This window comes from Schistocerca americana, chromosome 1 (genome assembly GCF_021461395.2).
Source record: "Schistocerca americana isolate TAMUIC-IGC-003095 chromosome 1, iqSchAmer2.1, whole genome shotgun sequence".
Lineage (NCBI taxonomy): Eukaryota > Metazoa > Arthropoda > Insecta > Orthoptera > Acrididae > Schistocerca > Schistocerca americana.
The window spans coordinates 647,578,089-647,590,981 of record NC_060119.1 but is presented as its reverse complement, the minus strand read 5'-3'; the positions used below and the strand labels follow the sequence as shown (position 1 = coordinate 647,590,981).

At 40.4% G+C, this 12,893-nt stretch overlaps 1 protein-coding gene across 1 annotated transcript in view; it reads right to left on the bottom strand.

The window, feature by feature from the left end:
- Window positions 1–12,893, bottom strand: part of LOC124607917 (cleft lip and palate transmembrane protein 1-like protein) — a 161,191-nt gene that overhangs the window by 106,661 nt on the left and 41,637 nt on the right. The gene's annotated exons all lie outside the window — the stretch shown is intronic.

The following is a 12,893-nucleotide window of genomic DNA, read 5'->3' as shown; positions in this document are numbered from 1 at the left end:
CGATTGACAAGAACAGGGGAAAGAAATACAGTAGAAGAAGAATGGGTAGCTTTGAGATATGAAACAGTGAAAGCAGCAGATGATCAAGTAGATAAAAAGACAAGGCTAGTAGAAATCCTTGGGTAACAGAAGAGATATTGAATTTAATTGATGAAAGGAGAAAATATAAAAATGCAGTAAATGAAGCAGGCGAAAAGGAATACAAACGCCTCAAAAATGAAATTGACAGGAAGTGCAAAATGGCTAAGCAGGGATGGCTAGAGGACAAATATAAGGATGTAGAAGCATGTATCACTAGGGGTAAGATAGATACTGCCTACAGGAAAATTAGAAGGACCTTTGGAGAAAAGAGAACCACTTGCATGAATATCAAGAGCTCAGATGGAAACCCAGTTCTAAGCAAAGAAGGGAAAGCAGAAAGGTGGATGGAGTATATAGAGTGTCTCTACAAGGGCGATGTACGTGAAGGCAATATTATGGAAATGGAAGAGGACGTAGATGAAGATCAAATGGGAGATATAATACTGCGTGAAGAGTTTGAGAGAGCACTCAAAGACCTAAGTTGAAACAAGGCCCCAGGAATAGACAACATCCCATTAGAACTACTGATACCCTTGTGAGAGCCAGGCATGACAAAACTCTTCCATCTGGTGAGCAAGATGTGTGAGATACGTGAAATACCCTCAGACTTCAAGAAGAATATAATAATTCCAGTTCCAAAGAAACCAAGTGCTGACAGATGTGAAAATTACCGAACTATCAGTTTAATAAGCCATGGCTGCAAAATACTAACATGAAGTCTTTACAGATGAATGGAAAAACTGGTAGAAGCTAACAGCGGGGAAGATCAGTTTGGATTCTGTAAAAATGTTGGAACACTGAGGCAATACTGACCCTAAGACTTATCTTAGAAGATAGGTCAAGTAAAGGCAACTTATGTTTATAGCATTTGTAGCCTTAGAGAACGCTTTTGCCAATGTTGACTGGAATACTCTCTTTCAAATTCTACAGGTGGCAGGGGTAAAATACAGAGAGCAAAAGGCTATTTGAAAATTGTACAGAAAATAGATGTCAGTTATTAGAGTCGAGGGACACGAAAGGGAAGCAATGGTTGAGAACGGAGTGACATAGGGTTGCAGCCTATCTCCAATGTTATTCAATCTGTATATTGAGCAAGTAGTAAAGGAAACAAAAGAAAAATTTGGAGTAGGAATTAAAATCCATGAAGAAGAAATAAAAACTCTGAGGTTTGCCGATGACATCGTAATTCTGCCAGAGACAGCAAAGGACCTGGAAGAGCAGCTGAATGGAATGGACAGTGTCTTGAGAGGAGGATATACAATGAACATAAATAAAAGCAAAAGAAGGATAATGGAATGTAGTCAAATTAAACCAGGTGATGCAGAGGGTATTTGATTAGGAAATTAGACACTTAAAGTAGTAAATGATTTTAGCTTTTTGGCAAGCAAAATAACTGACGAGGGCCAAAGCAGAGTGTATATAAAATGTAGCCTGGTTGTGGCAAGGAAAGTGTTTCTGAAGAAGAGAAATTTATTAACATCGAGTATAGTATTAGGAAATATTTTCTGAAAATGGAAGTGAAACATGGACGATAAATCGTTTGGACAAGAGAACAAAAAACCAGTTGTTCTGACCCAGGTTTCCAGCCTCCTAATGGTCAGCTGTAGCTACCTCATCATCCTTGTAAGATCAGAGCAAGAGTAGAAAATTGAAAAATCATCCACCAACAAAGAGCATTTGACAGGGCTTCTAACTGCGGAGGAAATGCCATTGATAGTGATGGCAAACAATGTGACACTGAGAACACTGCCTCAGGGGACCACATTATCTTGAACATAGCAGTCAGACAAGGCATTGCCAACATATCAAAAATGCTGGTCCTCAAGAAATGATTGGATAAGAAGTGGCAGACATCCATGAAGTCCCCATTCCTGAAGTTAGCAAAGGATGTTGTACCTCTGAGTAGTGTCACATGCTTTTTTTTTTAGGTCAAAAACACACAAACCAAATGGTTTTGGTGTAGGAAGGACTACTGTATCGCTGTCTCCAGTAGAATTAAATTGTTAAGGGTGGAACTGTAGTGACTGAAACCACACTGGGAGCGGCTTGGGTGACCTCTGGATTCGAGCAGCCAGACGAGGCAGAGGTTGAGATTGAGCATGCGTTCAAGAGTCTTCCCCATACAACAGATAAGGCCTACACTCCAGGAAATGTTCGGGGCTCTATGGTCCTTGCCTAGTTTCCTGAATGGAATTAATATTGCCTCCTTCCAAGTCGTGTGGTACTGTCCATCAAACCAGATCTGACAAACAGGAGAGGATCTGCCCTATCACTCCAGGGCATAGGTGACAAAGCAAGACACAATGGATCTCAAACTCCTGGAGCAGTGTCTGTGGTGGCAGACAAAGCTGATTCCATTTCCCACATGGAGAACAGAAGGTTCTAGACATCCTTATTATGTGAGAAGAAATTGAGCTTCCTCATCTCCGCAGTCCTATGGAACCCCTGAAAAGCAGGAGCTTGTCTGGATGACTTAGTGACAGTAGAAAAGTATTCAGCTAAAACCTGAGCTATGTCTTCTGGCATATCCAACAAGGCCCCATTACTTGATAAGGTTGTAATGGGAAAGGTACTGCCCTTGCCTGAAATCCACCTTATTGAGTCCCAAACTTGCGCAATGGAAGTGGACCGATTAATGGAAGTCATGAATTCCTTTCAGGAAGCCCTCTTCCATTCTTTTATCACTCACCTCACATGTGCTCTTGCAGATCTGACGGCATGAAGGTCTTCTGTAATTGCACGGTGTTTGAAGTTCCACAGAGCTGTTCGTCTGGCCCTGATTGCCAATCGACAGTCATCATTCCACCTACGTACAGGCTATCATTTCAGGTGGTTACTAAACTGCAGAAGCCCATTAGATCTCAAAAGTGCAATGGGCCATGATCTCCTGTGCACAATCCTTTTGTTCAAAAATAGCCTGTCGACTGCACTGCACCAAATTTGCCCTTTGTATCAACAACCTTCGTGGTCTCCTGTCAGCCACCATCCAAGTTAGAAGACGGATCCACACCGGGAAGTGGTCTCTAGAATGTAACTCTGTAGCCACTTCCAAGTGAACAGAGTCTGAAATAGCTAGGGAACAAAAACAAAGGTCAATGGCTCAAAAAGACCCTGTAGCTGTGGAAAAGTGTGTCATCTGACCTGTGTTCAGAAGGAAAATATTCTCAGACTGGACAAGTCGCTCGATCATCCAACCCCTATAGCAAGTGGTAGCCGAGCCCCACAGCACACTGTGTGCACTGAAGTCCCCCACAAGGAGGAATGGGCATCGGAGTGCCCCAAAGTATTCTGTATTCACAAGAATACTTCTGCTGCATCTGCAGCATCATTAGGTGGAAGATACAAAGAAAACACAGTAATGGTAAAGAGTGCTAGAACTTTCACAGCAATTGCTTGTAAGGTCGTGGTAAGAGGGACAGGAGACGAGTGGCCTCTGTCATCAACGGAAAAAGGCACTCCACCTTTAGCCCTGTCTCCAGTAATATCGTCCTTCCTGTAGGGGTGGTAACCCTATAATGCAGGTGTGTTGGTGACTTTAAAATGTGTTTCTTGTAAGCAGATGCAGAACAGTTTCTCCAGGACCAAGAGTTTTAAATCTTCCAAATGTGAGTGATATCCATTTAAATTCTACTGCAACACAGAAGTCCCTTGGACTTGTTTAGTGATGGTTGGTCTTTTATTTCTCCCTCAGAGGCGATGATTTACCACGGGTGTCAGGGAGAATGTTAGCTGGAGCTTACTCCCCATAAGAGAGGAAAAGAGCTTGCTGATCCGAAGGTTTAACTACCATTTTCTTCGACTTGGAACTACTTTTCAAAGGACTTTTTCTTTACTTATGAGAGGAATTGGTTCTTTGGGTTGAGAAGATGGCTTAGTAGGCTTCCGATGGTGGGCAGCGGTATGCGGCTTAGGCAATAAGCCCATCGCTGATGGCTTCAGAATGACTTCTGTTTCAAGTGTACTGTTTCCCTCACAGGTTCACTGATGAGTGTGTGTGCTCGTATTTGAATCTGTGGTATGAGTTTGTGTGGAGGCATCACACTTAGCGACTGGCATCTTAAGAGCTGATGCAAAAGTAGTAGCAAAATCCAGAGGTTACATAGCTTTGAAAGTGTTCTTAGTTTCACCATATGGTATGTGTCTCTTGGCTTTCAACTCCTGAATTTTCTTTTCCTGGTTGTAAACCTCACACTTTCTGCTCCACATTGGGTGATCCCAGAGCAGTTTATACATTTTGGAGGAAGTGTACAGGAATTGCCAGATTCATGAGCTGAGCCTCTACAATTGCCACACGTAGGCCTGCCATTGCATCCCATAGTGCTATGGCCAAATCTGACATTTGAAACATTACATTGGGTTAGGAAAAAACTGGTGAGCCTTAAGATGGATACAGCCTGCAAGGATGTGTTCAGGTAATTCTGGAGTACTAAACATTAGAATTAACGTTGAAGATTTTTACAATTTGCCATTGACTCTCCTCATATAGTTCTGCACTTCTACGACACACAAATTTTTCATTCTCCAAGGGGTCCACCTCCATTATCTCGGAAAAGGTAACCACGCCCTAACTAAAGTTAAGGGTGTTATGCGACTCAGCCTCGACTGGGTAGTCACCTAAGGCCTTACATCCCAGAAGCTTAGATACTAGGTTTGAATTAGCAGTTTCAACTTGAAGTGTTCCATTGAAAAGTCGTTTGATGCTTTTTAGGGACCCAGCAATACCTTCCAAAGCCTTATGACTACAGAAAGGGGAGACCTTCTCCAAGTTTCCACCTGTTCTCTTGATTATAATGAAAGTGTTATCCCACACTAATGCCCTGTTACTACGATTATGAGACTTCTCCTTGGGAGGACTGATCAATCAAGCTCTCTTCGATGAGTGGGTGTAGGTACTACCTGGTGGTACACCCATCCCATCAGGAGTAATAGTTTGATGAGATCATGCCATAGGGATCCCATGAGATGCTAGGGAAACAACAATCAATCCTGGCAGAGCCCTGCATGCCTAAGCAAGCCTTGTATTACTGGGGAGTGGCAGGTACCCCAGAAGTTGCCCGCTACAGACTGTTTTACCTCAACAGCCATTAGGGACCCAGCAATACCTTCCAAAGCCTTGTGACTACAGAAAGGGGAGACCTTCTCCAAGTTTCCACCTGTTCTCTTGATTATAATGAAAGTGTTATCCCACACTAATGCCCTGTTACTACGATTATGAGACTTCTCCTTGGGAGGACTGATCAATCAAGCTCTCTTCGATGAGTGGGTGTAGGTACTACCTGGTGGTACACCCATCCCATCAGCATGTAGCACATGTTGAGGTTGAGGGTTTTTTTTAATATAGGTGTGTACCTTCCTCGTGGTCCAGGCAGTGAAGCCAAGGCCCTCATTCTCCGAAACACACAACATTCCACCACTGTGCTGCACAGTGTTCACTGAAGCATGCACGGAGCTTACGGTACCAGAGGACTCGCGGAGCTTACCAGTCCCAAGCTCAGGAACCCAGGGTTGCCTAGCCCGTACCCAGAAATCAAGTGCTAAGCCCCTGAGGGGGCAATGACTTGGATCCTCATGTTTAAATGCACATACTCGCAAAAGAATTTGGAGTCTCATAGGGGTGATCTTTTCAAGAGCCAGACTGAACAATATTAGTAACCCGTAAATTTCTCTGCCTCAGCATTCCATAAAAACTCTATGTGACTTTGTTCCAGAGATTCACTGTGTCTTTTGAATCAGTGAGGCAAACCCTTAACTAGGCTGACGAGTTTCTTAGGTATTTCAGACTTGGTTAGGCAGTTCATCGGGTTCTCCCAGTGGAATTTGTCATACGGCTTCTTAAAATCTAAGGAGAGCATATGAAGGACTTCACCATACTCCCACATCTTCTCAGTGAGCTATTGCAGCACATATATCTTGTCCACTGTTGAATGGTCTTTTCTGAAACCCCCGATATTCACTAATAACTTCTCTTGCACATGACTTGATTCTATTCAGTGTACAGTAAGACAGGATCTTACAGTATACATTCAGGAAGGCAATTCCTCTGTAGCTGGTGCAGTCCATATTATCATGTTTCTTGTGTATAGGTCAGGTAACCACTGTCTTCAATCTTTGGGGATCTTATCCACAATCCAAATCCTATTGATTGGTTGGGGAATTGTCTTGTTGAGCCCCTCTCCTAAAGCTTGAATGACTTCCACCTAGATTTCATCTACTCCTGGAATTTTGTTCTTCTTCAGCCTTATTGTATGATTCTTTATTTCCTCCAGCATAGGTGGTGTATAGTCTAATTTTACACATCTAGGGGGTGGGATTCAAGAAGATCTCTAAGTACACCACAGCTGCCTTAAAGTACTGTTTCCATCTTTCAGAAATGGTGACCTCATTATTCTCCTTGACAAACTCCTGGAGGCTCTGATATCACTTCTTAAAGAAGTTAACTTCATGGTAAATTTTTCAACACTCTTTTCTCGAGAAATCTTGTTGAGCCTCCTCTATCATTTCTTTGGCATATCTTCTTTTGCTATCACCCATTGTTAGATATCTTTTTATTGGTTTATTGGTTAAGTAATTCAGAATTGCATACCGTTCATGAATTTATTTGTTATTTGTGCATGAACTGGTTTGAATGGACACAGTATATCTGCAAGTTGGGACAACAGCAACAGTTTTACTGTGCTTCATGGTATCTGCTGGTTCGGCACTTTATTCTGTGCTGCAGGGTTCTTGCTTTGAGATTCTCCACATGCCATAGAACAGGAATACTGTGACAATGAGCCTCGCATCAAGGAATAAAATCATGTTTAGTTTGAGAGTTTTGTAGAGAGCAGCAATGACTGAACATCTTACATCATAATCGAGTTTAGTTTGAGAGTTTTGCACAGAGTGACAATGACTGAACATCTTACAGCATAAATGTCAGGTTGTGACGTAACGAGGTGGGATCTCTTTATTTTCTCTCTTGTTTTGCTATCTGCCTCCTTAAATTCATTTTTTCCATTTGTGACTAATTGCCATTAACATACATGAGTATAATCTGCATTTTCGTAAAAGAGAAAGGTTGACCGTCAGTCTTTAGAAATATAGCACCAGATCTAATTTTGTTCTTAGTTTAGTGTATGTAATTAATCTCCTAATTAATTTGACCATTCCTAGTTAATATATTTTGTTATAGCATGAAATCAGCAATTGTTCCGTGTCTTAGATTCTATTGTTGACTTATAAACAAATATAAATTCTGTACTAATTATAAACATTTGACTCTATTCAAGAACATGTTAGCAAAGCCAGCCCTTATTTAATTACAAAATAATTACCAGATTTGTCAAAAGCATTGTTTGTGTAAGTATATCTGTTAATTTCATGATTTAAACAAATAATTTGGCCTAACCCTTGTAGTAGAAGAAACTGTTAAAAAGAAGGAATTTTTCTATATATTCAGTTAATTGACTGAGTTATGTTATAATTGTAATTTCTGTAACTTAAACGTTGAACAATGTATAGTTTCAGTAGCTATTATTGTGAGGATATATAAAGGCTCAATTTTTCGTTCCGAGTCAGTTAGTCCACGACCGATTTTCCAGTCAGTCCATGGTCGATTTTCCAACGAGAAACCTGTATTGGTTAGATCAACAACAATGCATCAAATTAATCATGAAATAAGTGTACCACAAATAGGACGTGTGTTAGAACAATGAAAGTGTCTGCTCAATAGTGTCACACGTACCGTATAATTTTGCAAGAACTGTGTGGTTAGGTTTTTACTGCTCACAGATGTTCAATGGTAAACTATTCTAGCAGTGTGCTGACATTTGACAGCAAACTATTAATGAGGCTTATCAAAAGTTAACCAATAGTGAACTGGGCATATTAACTGTGTAAAATTGGGGGGTTGTGAACAGTGAAAGTAAATAACGGTGAAATGCAATGTGCAACTGTCAGCTACATCATTTACAGTAGTCAGTGTTGAACTTCCACTCCCCATTTTTCAGCCAGTATAACAACGCATTACATCGACACCGAATACTATCAACGAGGAAATAAAGCAGGCGAATGTCACAAGGTATATGTATGTTTACACACTGAATGTGAAGTGATTCCCCATTGTAAATCAATGATCATTATATGCATATTTAAGAAGAAGAGCTCCTATCATTTAACAGATAGTTGTAATTCAAGAAACATTTCAGCACAAGAGATATTGCAATGGAGAAGTAGTCCACTTTAGAGAAGAATAAAATGGTTTGAATCCTTAATCTAAACACATCACACCAGAAATACAACTGTGATTGTAATCTAAACATAATGTCTCACAGATGTTAAAACACTTCAAACGTTAGTTCAGCCTGTAGTGAAGTAAGAAGCCTGTGCAAAGTGGAGTTTTGCAGTTAGAAATGCAGTTAAAAATTTGTTTAGCATACCTAACCCCCTCACGTGTATACGATTACATTGCAACACAAGATATAAAAATGATTCCCACATATAATTTATATCTTTGTTGAAATTCAGTTTGGAGACTTACGTATCACTGCAAAAGGATTCCAAGGCATGGGAAGATGACGATTTTCATTTTCAGTTAGGGATGTTGGACAAATTAACATAATTGTAGGACTATATCATTGAATATAATCTGTTGTAGGATTACAGAACATGATTTATGTTATTTTTAATCATCATTTTACATGCAATTAGCAATTATAATAGCGTGCTTTGTTATTTCTATCCTTCTGCTAGTCATTACAGAGTTCAAAAATATTTTATTGTTGTTGTTATCTTTTGTCCAAAGACTACTTTAATGAAGCTCTTCCCGATACTCTATCCTGTGCAGGCCTCTTCATCTCTGAATAAATGGCTCCAAGCACTATGGGACTTAACATCTGAGGTCATCAACCCCTAGACTTAGAACTACTTAAACCTAACTAACCTAAGGACATCATACACATCCATGGCCGAGGCAGGATTCGAACCTGTGAGTGTAGCAGTAGCACAGTTCCAGACTGAAGCGCCTAGAGCCGCTCGGCCACAGCGGCTGGCTCATCTCTGAATAACTTCTGCAACCTGCATCTAGCTGGACCTGCTTACTGTATTCATCTCTTAGCCTCTATCTATAATTTTTACCCCACACTTCCCCCCAATACTACATTTATTATTCCTTGACGTCTCAGAATGTGTCCTGTCAACCAACCCCTTCCTTTAATTAAGTTGTGTAACAAGTTTCTTTGTTCCCCCAATTCTATTCAGTACCTCCTCATTAGTTATGCTATCTACATATCTAGTCTTCAGCATTCTTCTGTAGCATCACTTTTGTCTGAATTACTTAGCATCCACATTTCACTCCTGTACAAAGCTACATACCAGACAAATATACTCATGTTCACAAAAACAGAAGACCTGGAATGACTAGAGATAGGACGTTCATATTCACAGGACATGTACATTAGTATGTTCTCCAGAAATGAATAGCATTTCAGTCACCTCAGTTCAGTAAGTGTCTTGCTGCCTAGTAGGCACATGGTCTGCCAGGGGCCCTGGTAACTTGTTTCACGCATGATGGCATCGTCCTATATAAGGCACAATGATGTCCTGTGGTATAGCCATCAATGCTGCATTCACCTGCTTCCAATGTTCATCTGTTGTGACTGGCTTTGGATCACAGCACTGCACCCGTCGTTTCACCATATCTCATACATTTTTGATTGGCAACAACTCTGGTGATCTGGTGGGCCAGGGAAAAAGGCTGACATCCAGTGGCACCAAGAAGGCACATGGGGACGTGCATTGTCATGCTGAAAAATGGCATCTGGGGTGTTGTGAAGGGTTGCAACATGTCATTCACATAGGCCACACTGGTCACAGTGCCCTGGACTATCACCGATTGTGATTTGTGGTTGTACCCAATAGCGTCCCACACCATAAGGCCTTGAGTTGGTGCTGTACATTTTGTGCGAATGCATTCATCATGATGCTGCTCCTCCTGTCAGCGGCAAACCAAAATGCAGCCATCATTTTCAAACAAACAGAACCTGGATTTGTCTGGAAACACCATCTGACACCATTCCTGTCCCCGGTGACGTTCCATACACCATTGCTGTCTAGCATCTTTCTGCACATTCGTGAAAGGTAGGTGGAGAAGTGGTCAATGTGCTCGTAACCCATGCCATAATAAACAGCGACAGACTGTCACCCCTGATAGTGTACGATGGTTTACACTGTTCCACTGTTGTGCCAGAGATAAGGACACAGATCTGTCTTGCAATGCCATTAGGATGAGATATGTCTTCTCGGAGGGTGAGCTGGATGGTGTGACCTGACCTATCTTGTCATGTCCTACAGCCTTCCATGAACCATTTTGCACACACCTGTTGCACTATCAAAACACTTTGTCCCACATGAGCAGCAGTTTCCCAGATGGATGCATCACATTCTCTCATGCAGAATAATGCGTCCTCTTTCAAACTCACCAATTTGACAATACAGTCATGCATACGTCTTCGAGGCATCTTGCATATCTGCTCAAGCCACACTGGTCCATTACCTTCAATTTACAGAGACAACAAGAGGCCCAGGCACATTATACCAGTAGGTGGTGTTGCACACCAATATCAATGTTGACCTCTAACTCGTGGGCTGAAATGGTTCAAATGCTAATCATTTCTGCAGAACATACTAATGTACGTGTCCTGTGAATATGAATGTCCTATCTCTACTCATTCTAGGTGTTCTTACTTTTTCTGAACATGAGTGTACCTTCAGAACAGACTTCCAAACACTTAAATTTATAATTGATGTTTGATTTCTCTTCTTCAGAAACATTTTTGGCCATACCCTATCTATATTTTATATCCTCTCTACTTTGGCTGTAATTAGTTATTTTGCTGCACAAATAGCAAAACTCACGAACTGCTTTTAGTGTCTCATTTCCTAATCTAATTCCCTCAACATCACCTGATTTAATCTCAGTATATTCTATTACCCTTATTTTGCTTTTGTTTTTGGTCATCTTAAATCCTTCTTTCATGACACTGTCCATTCCGTTCACCTGATCTTCCAAGTTCTTTGCTGCCTCTGACAGAATTATGCCATCATAGGCAAAGCTCAAAGGCTTTATTTCTTCTCCTTGAACTTTAATTGCTTCTCCAAATTTTTCTTCGGTCTCCTTTACTGCTTGCTCACTGTACTCATTGAATAACATCAAGGATAAATTGCAGGCCTGTTTCACCACCTCCTCAGCTACAGGTTCCTTTTCATGCCCTTTGATTCTCATAACTACTATCTGGGTCCTGTACTAGTTGTAAATAACTTTCACTCACCTGTATTATACCCCTAAAACTTCCATAATTTCAAATAGTGTGTTCTAGTTAACATTATCAAATGCTATAAGCAAAGATTTTCCTTTCTTCAACCTTTTTTGCAAGTTATAAGATGAGTACTGACTCGTGTATTCATACATTCCTCCTGAACACACGCTGACCTCCACCAAGGGTGCCTTTTACCAGTTTTTCTTTTCACATATACACAATTCATATTAATATTTTGCAACTATGACTGTTTAAACATATAATTTGGTAATATTCACACCTGTCAGCCCTTGCTTTCTTTGGAACTGGATTCTTACACTCTTCTTGAAGTCTGAGGGCATTTTGCGCATCTCACCCATCCTGCACACTAAGTGGAATAGTTTTGTCATGGCTGGCTCTCCCAAGGATATCAGTAGTTCTGGTTTTCATTTAGTTCTTTCAGCACTCTGTCAAATTCTTCTCACAGTATCACATCTCCCATCTCATCTTCGTCTACACCCTCTTCCCTTTCTATGATATTGCCTTCAAGTTCACTTCCCATGAATAGCTCACCTATATACTCTTTCTATGTAGGCTTTTCTTTGTTTCATTGTGGTAACACTTATTTGTTAAGGGCCAAATTGCTGTCATTTACAAATAAAGTCCTTTCCACGCCATTTCATTCAGTAATAAAAATATTTACTGGCAAAATCGTTATCTAGCAGCTGCACTGTTCTCAAAGATTTTATCTTAGTTTTGCAACATTCGATTTGTAATAATAAATTTATCTTAGCTGTTGAATGCTCAAGATCTCACAAACAAGGACTTCGGGAAAAAATAAGTTTCTCTGAAATGTTATCACTGAAGGCGTATTTATTGAAAAGAAGCTTGTTCACACAGTACTTATTATCTAGCACAAAAGATATACCTGTGAAACAATGTCTGATCAAATTTCATAAAAAACTCAAGTTACTGTTTCCTATAAACAATAGTGCATAGCAGTTGCTAATAAATAGCATACGGAAGAGCTGCTGCTCTTTGGTCAGCATTGCAACCTGATGATGGAGCCACGGAATTCTAGGATCATTGATATGAAACAAGGTATTGGCATTACATTATCAAAATAATCACAATATCAAAGATGATTACTTCCTCTCTAATGACTGGTTTGCCTATATCACGAAAGAGCAGTTTCAGTGTATTTGAAAAACAGAATGCTAAGCTTCCTAGTACCACTCTGACAACTGAAATGTTATAGTAATATGGAAAGAAGAGGCACTGAGTCACAGATGAACACAATGAAAAAGAATGCTACATATATTCAGCTATCAGACTAAGTCCTCCCTGAATATATGTAGCATTCTTTTTCATTGTGCCTGTCTGTGACTCAACACCCCCTTTATGTGGTGAGTAGCAATCTATCCTTTCCATATTGTTGTTATTCCATTCTGAATTGTCTATTTTTAGAAGACTTGTAATTATAGCTAAAGCAACTAACAATCTTATACTAGGCACAAAAGTTACAACAATGAAACTTAG